Below are 7224 nucleotides of genomic sequence, written 5' to 3' on the forward strand. Positions count from 1 at the left end.
AGTTCTATTAATCTATAAAGGGGTATAAAATGTATCAATGCAAAATGGAATTTTGATCCTCGCAGTGCTAGTTTTGCTTTTTTCGGGTACCCAAAGGCTTTTTTTCACTAAGTACCCGGGTACTTCTTGGGTGGGTATGGGTCTAATTCAGGAAAATTTGACAAGTACCTGTACAAGTACTTATTTGGGTGGGTGGGTCTCAAAAAAATTTTTAATGCATAACTACCCTCTTTTGGCTATGCTTTACTACCCTGAGGGTTGACCCCCTTAAACCCCATAAAACTATACATTTTGTGAAAGATAATGAAAAATAGAATAAAAATATGCAATTAAAATTTTTCAAAATTTTTTCCAACGACGTCATTAAAAGGTCACCAACAAAAAAGTCGAAAATAAAAATAAAATTCAAAACTTTTGATTTCAAATTGTGACAACGAAAAATCATCGAGAAAAAGCCTATTCTGCAAAGAAGCAAAGTTCAAAGCACGTTCTTTCAGGAAGTTTTTACAGAACTTTCTGTTTGTCTAGATCTTTCATAATGGCTAAATATAGGAGGCAGTTTAGGAAATTTTCCCTTGCAATTTGTAGGGCATTTTTTGCTTGCAAGAAACAATTAAGTAAGTTGAAAAAATTTGACAGAAATGAGAAAGGTCTATGTGCAAAAAAACTCTCGAGAAAATCTCAAAAAACCGCTTTTTAGGGACATTTCCGGTTCTACCGGCCGGAAAACTTTTTCCTTCGAGCTGCCCGTTAAATAGGTCAAAAGAAAATGAAACTTGATATTTAAATTTCAGAAGACATTAAGTTTTTCACTACCAGAGTGTCCTAATTAACAAAACAAATATATAAAACTAGAAAAATATTCTTAGTTCCTCTCTATGACAAAAAAAGTTTGTTACAAGTTCTTTCAAACAAATAAATAACAAAAGAATTTCTGACAAGTTGTTACTAGTTCTTTCAATCAAATAAACATGTAAGAATTTCATAGAAAACAAATGAAATACAAAAAGCAAAAAGGAATTACCTAAAATTCTCTATGAAAAAAGTTCTTTCTTGCAAAATATGACTTTTCACGTTCGGAAAAACAAAAGTTCTCAAAAACAAAAGCTAAAAATGCCTAAATTTAAAAGCATCCACACTCTCTACACCGGCTCTAAATAGTATAACCAAAACAAATAACTTACAAAATATTTGTCACCATATTATTTTGAGCGTTGTATTCAATGTTTATCAAACTTGTTCTTTTGGAGAAACAGGGCAGTTTCCACTTCTTCCTTGTTATTTAGTTCGATGTTCAAGGTTTTTGCAAGTTTTACTACAGAATCATTTGGAAAAAATAGAATTTCCTTTTGCGTCTTCGAAACAATTAACAACTTCAAATACCAACGTTGATTAGCGTCATTTTTAAGAATCTTCAAGTTGCATGTTTCTGCAAAACAATGAAATAGATACCTTCGACACGACCATCTCTGTTACATTCTGAGCAAAGATATTTGACATTTACTTCAGACACTCCTCGAATTGATCCAGTTATGTTCGCAACACAGAAGTTTTCTTTACTCACGTCGACGAGATTTTCCAAGGGTTTGATTTCGGCAAATATGAATGGCATGTTTTTCGTAGAATTCAGAAAAACGCGATTTTGAACTATCTTTAGACGAAGATGTTCATTTCGTAACTCTTACCAACTTTTAATTGGTCGACATAGTCACCGTAAAGCGTGAGACGACAAAATGACGTACTGTCACAAATGTTTATGTCTTGTTTCATTAAACGTCCACCCTCGTAGGACTTGGTATCAAAACTTCCTCGCAGCTCACAACCGAAGCTTTGACTTTGACGAGTTGGGATGTGGCCAATTTGTTAAATCTTTGATCGTAACAAACACATTCCCTTTAAAGCAGGGTTTACATCAAATGTTAACTTTTTGGCATCTAATAAGGATATTTTAACAATTGTTTTGATAACAATGGTATCCTTATTTCATCATACCTGGACAGCTTCACAGGGTGTGAGATTTTCAACTTGCTCTAAAATTGATCGTTTCGATGGGGAAAATCCAACAGCTTTACAGATTTCTCTCTCATTTGCAATACACAATTGAAATAAGGGCTTTTCCAGGGGTTGAAGGTTTCATCATGGTCCAACTGCATGTACAAAGCATTCGTTTTGGGTCATTCGTATCGTTTCCATTGTTTGGAGGTACCTCTTGACCTAGAAAAACGGAAGAAAAAAATGTGAAATTAATTTTATCAAACACACCATTCAAAATTGTATGCCGGAGTTTAAACAAATCATGCGCTAGTTCTAAGCCTGACGTCTCAATCAGATTAAAANCAATTGCGGTAGTAATTTCTTACTGCAATTGCGGTATAAACGTCACTTTTGAATTTTTCATATACCGCAATTGCAGTATATTCAAGAAAAAGAATTCAAGATTCAAGGAGAAAACAGGCAATTTTTGTACATAATTGGTCATATCTTTTGAACGCACAGACAAAATATTTTTTCCGTAGATCAGATTCTTTTAATAAAGAAAAGCTATCTTCTCGTACGATTTTTTACAGTCGATGTTTGTTTATCTTTGTCGACCAGCACTATATATAGCTGTTATAAGCCTTTGTAGGCTAATCACGAATGAAAACTACCGCAATTGCAGTATACCGCAATTGAGGGATTTCCCTGACTGATTGTGATAGACTTTCTGTGGTGAAGTTGGAGAAAAATGTAGAAAACGAAAGTAGTCGGGTGGATAGACTCACTAAATTTAACTATCAGTTATGTATAACAAATTTTTACAAGCTAGTTTAACCACGGAATCTTTTCGCGCGTTTTCTAAAAATTACGTCATGAATACTTTACTGGCCTAGTACTGTGGAGAATGAATGCCAACGGCTGTGAACTGCCTAATTAGCTCCACAGTTTAGAGCGTACGGCTGTCCTCCAAAGTAATTCAAGCTTGAACATTGAAACATTTTTGGAAATTTTCTGGAACTCAAAATATTACAAATCAGGAAGAAATAGTAAGTATAAACTTTCAATTTGCTTTTCCAGTTCCATATAGAGTTATTTATCTGGTGGATCTGTTTCAAGCACCTTTTTTGCCCTTTCACATAGTGAGGCTGAGGCACTTTTTTTTGCCCTTCAGATTTATCTGCACCGCTTCCGGGCTGCTGAATTTGATTGAGGTATTTTTTTTTTGTCCTTCAGATTTAAGCACTGTATTGGCCACTGAATCTGACTGAGGCACCCCGTGGCCAGGGCAAGTTATATCTTGTGCCTGCGACCGAACAAGCTGTACGATATCAACAGCTCTAAATAAATATATAACAACAACAACTAACATAGTATAGATATACTTAAATTGTCGGTTCACTTTTCACAGTTCACAGCTGTTTTTTTATAAATCTTTATTATTATAGATTGAATTTTTTAAGAGATACTTTACACCATCAGACTTGTAAAAAATATTTTAGTCAGAGGAGAGACAAAGGTTTTATTTTTATTTTGCAGCGTTTCTGTGTGATATAAAAAATGATATCAATTGTATTGTACCGTGCACGTATAGGAAGCTTTGCTTTCACAGCTCAAAGAAACATGAAATGTATCACTAAATCTATTGTTCTTGGTTCTGAACTTTCCAATGATGCTCTCTCAAAAAACTATTGAGACCTGTTCGTTTCGTAGCACTTTTAACCCTCCTATGTTTTGCGATCCCAAAATCATTTGAACCAACAGAGGTTTTCACACCTTTAGATTTTAATTGGTTTTCAAGAAATGGAATTTTTGTTGAGTATCCCAATGCAAATCAGGAGATGAAAGCCTTATTTTTCTCAAAGTGAATAACACACTTCTACTATCAGGTGATGTAGAACTTAACCCTGGTCCTAGTGTTCAAGGTTCTTTTCATCAGGGTAACCGTAAATTCGGTGAGACAGCAGGTATTCAATGCTCGTCAAATTGTTTTTTTTGCTATTTGCTATGCCCAATTTAGAAAATTATCATTGTGGAAGACTCATGATTTGGATTACGTTTTAGACCAAGGCGATCTGAATTTCAAAAAGCTGGGTATCGTTGGTAACTCCCCATATATTGAAGAGTTTTCAAGATCTATTGATATAGGAGGAAGTATGTGTGCACTAAATTTCAATATTTTAAGAGAGAAAGATGCATTTTAAAAGATGTTATAAGGTCAAACTCGACTTTGAATATTTGTTTGCTGAATACAAGATCCTTGAGACTGCATGCCATTGATATTCAGAAAGATAAGTTTTTGTACAAAAATGATCTGCTTTGTTTGACTGAAACACAAATGAGTTATGAGAATTCTGACGAAGATACCCAAATATAAGAGAACAGCTCTCAAATTATATTCTTAGTCACAATATTGATCAGCATAAGTTCAACAGCATTACAGTTTGTCATCCTCCCCTTTTTCTTGACATAACTGAATATGATCATTCTTCATGTTTTTCTCTTGTAAAATTTAGAAAAAAGGAGTTTTCTGACAAGGAATTTTCTGTTTTAGTTCTTTACAATAGCTCAAAAATTCACCGGGAGGTTTTTGCTTATACTCTTGCTCAATTTATTGAAAGACACGTTATTGATATCATTTTAGGTGACTTCAACACGGATGGATTTGAATTGGACAAACGTGAACAATTACTGGTTGAAGTTTTGTCGAATTACACTTTGATGACACGCTTCCCGACACACGTGGATGGGAAAATGCTGGATCATGTATGGGTACAAAAGGAGTTGTCAATCCATTATGATATTCAAGTGATACGAAAATGTGTGAATTTGTCGGACCATGATGCTGTGAAGATATCTTTATCGAAAAAATAATTTGTAAGAATGCCAGGCGAGAACACTGCTGGTTAGAATACCCGCCAGAGAGAACACTGCTGGTAAGAATACCCGCCAGAGGCAAGGCCCGGCGGGGATTTGGGGGGTTTAGTGTAGGGGGATTTAGTGTAGGAGTGGGATGACCTTATTAACTACTCTGTGCTTAATTTTAGAGGAAGCTGATAAGCTAACATAGTTCGAACTCCCCCCTTATTTTTCTAAATGGGGGGGGGTAGAGACCTTTCAAAATTTGCAAAAAGGGAGGGACAGTAAAAAAGGAAAAAGGGAGGGGTTGGATAGATGTTTTTAAATATTTTACCAACTAATTCAAAGGTTTTACAAGATTAGCAAGATATTCAAAAAGTATTTTTGAAAGTCCACCACTTAATATGAACTTTTTTCTACCACACACAGGTTAGGAACTTTAAATTTAATTATTCACTGTCCTGTACTGTCTATTAAAAACCCTTAGAAAAAAATTGCCCAAAGGCTGGTGGTAAGTAGGGGTATTTTTCAAAAAGGAAGATCTTCAATGAGGGAGGGGTACAGACCCATCTGCGAACTATGAGCTATTAAGTAGATGCTTATAATAGAGGTAAGCTCTCTAAATATCGCAAAAATATGCGTCGAAGATATTTCATAAAGAAAGGGAAAAATTTTCAGATAGATAGGAATACAAGAAGGAAATCTCATATATTTTGACAAATAATTAGATCCTTGCCAGTCTAACAAATTTCTTGGACCGATAATTTTCTGTTTCTAAGGTCAACAGGCAAAATTCTTAGATACTCGCGACACCCTTTTGAAAATAGAAAGTGTATAATGTATTAAATTTAGGCTACTCATGGACGGTGATTTAAAAGTCATTTTATAAAGAAGTAAAGGGACAAAAGCAATGCAAATTAAAAAAAAATTGGACTTGTGGGAGGGTTGGTGGAGGCTGAAAGATGCCTTTAAAGGATGTAAAATTTGATAACTTCCAGACTAAAATTAAGCACACTCGAGTATTATGATAAATTTAGTCTATTTTTGATCATTTCAAACATGTTGTTTTACCTTAAATATTCTTTTTTGACAAAAATTCTATCTATCAGGACCACATTTCACCAATAGCTTGTATTAAAGACGTAAGAGCTTGTAAAGAGGAAAGAAAATGTGAAAATGTTTTCTCTAAGGAATTTGAATTTCTACTTAAAGGTCATCCCTTCCGATCACGTTTTCTATTTACTTTTTGCTGATATCTTTTGTTTGCAATTGTTAATTATTTTGTTCATGATTTTTCTAGTTTTTTTTTTTAAGTCATATAGTTTGTTTATATTTATTTTCTTGTTATGTTATTTATTATCTTATGTCAATGTTCGATTCCGTACTATAAATACATCACCACCAAAATTAATTTAAACTCTCTAACATCAATATGAATTTATCTGGTACAGAACATTTGTGGGAATTGAAGCATTGTGCATCAAACTTCCAGTCGATTACAACGTTACAATTACAGATGTACTTTGATGTTATTTACGATTACTACCATACAGTTACATACCATACTGATTTATACCCGATTTTAAAGAAAAGTCAAACAAAGCCACCAAAAGAAAGTGTCAGAAAATGGCTCTCTATTTGTATTCATCATTATCTCAACCTGCATTCATTCAAATATTTTTAACCAACAATGGAATCGTCATTGGTAATATTAATTAAAACTCTTTCGTATAATCTGTATTCGTTGATTATCGACTCATGTCATTGATATTTATTTACTGTTTACTGCTTCATCTACTTGGTTATCCTTCGACCGTTTATTTGATCTCGCAATGCATCCTTCTCTCTTGAAAATTATGATTGTCCTGATGATCTTGAAAGTTGATGAAAAGACGTGTGCATATTACACTCATGGTCATAATAATTTGGCATTTACAATAAAGACATTGAAATATATTTTACAATAACTAAAGACAATTATTATTTAAATTTTACTGGAAGCCGGGGAACCACCGGATGTGAAAAAAAGCCAAATTTGCAACTATTCTTTTAATTTTGTGCTAGTTTTTATTTTTTTGTTTACTGTATTGAAGATTAGTTACGAATATTTCATTTATAAAGTAGAAGAAAAACTATTATACTCCTATCCGAAAATGTCTCTAATCATCTTTTATTTGGGCTAATTAAAATTTTCTTTTATAAATCTCAAGTTTCTAAAAAGTTATTTTGCTTTTTTTCTCAAAATTTTAGAACTACTAGGAGTAAAATAAATATTTTTCGAATTCAATTATTAAAAGATTGCTGATCCTTATCCGTTCGAGTTCAATTCAGTTATTATTGTTCTTTTTCCTCTTCTAAGTCACGTGGATTCTATCTTTAAAAAGGGTGGAT

The 7224-nt window shown here is 33.4% G+C and overlaps 1 long non-coding RNA gene across 1 annotated transcript; it reads left to right on the plus strand.

Moving 5' to 3' along the window:
• The first annotated feature begins 2706 nt into the window (after positions 1-2706).
• On the plus strand, positions 2707-6979 carry LOC136823842 (uncharacterized). The gene is made up of 2 exons (XR_010849075.1): positions 2707-3023; positions 4619-6979. It is a non-coding gene; the product is annotated as an uncharacterized lncRNA (long non-coding RNA).
• The last annotated feature ends 245 nt before the right edge of the window (positions 6980-7224 follow it).

Source organism: Clytia hemisphaerica, unplaced genomic scaffold (assembly GCF_902728285.1).
Source record: "Clytia hemisphaerica strain Z4C2 unplaced genomic scaffold, Clytia hemisphaerica genome assembly, whole genome shotgun sequence".
Classification (NCBI taxonomy): Eukaryota; Metazoa; Cnidaria; class Hydrozoa; order Leptothecata; family Clytiidae; genus Clytia; species Clytia hemisphaerica.